Genomic DNA, 358 nt, shown 5'->3' on the forward strand with positions numbered 1-358 from the left:
AAGACTCATAAACATCCTGCGATATGCAGATGACACAATCTTGCTTGTTGAAAGTAAAGAAGACTTGAAGCACTTACTAATGAAGATCAAAGACCATAGCCTTCAGTGCACTGGGCAAATCTGCTGCAAAAGACCTCTTCCAAGTGTTAAAAAGCAAAGATGTCACCTTGAGGACTAAGGTGTGCCAGACCCAAGCCATGGTGTTTTCAGTCGCCTCATATGCATGTGAAAGCTGAACAGTGAATAAGGAAGACCAAAGAAGAATTGATGCTTTTGAGTTGTGGTGTTGGCAAAGAATGTTGAATATACCATGGACTGCCAAAAGAATGAACAAATCTGTCTTGGAAGAAGTACAACC

This window comes from Trichechus manatus, unplaced genomic scaffold (genome assembly GCF_000243295.1).
Source record: "Trichechus manatus latirostris isolate Lorelei unplaced genomic scaffold, TriManLat1.0 scaffold00014, whole genome shotgun sequence".
NCBI classification, from domain to species: domain Eukaryota; kingdom Metazoa; phylum Chordata; class Mammalia; order Sirenia; family Trichechidae; genus Trichechus; species Trichechus manatus.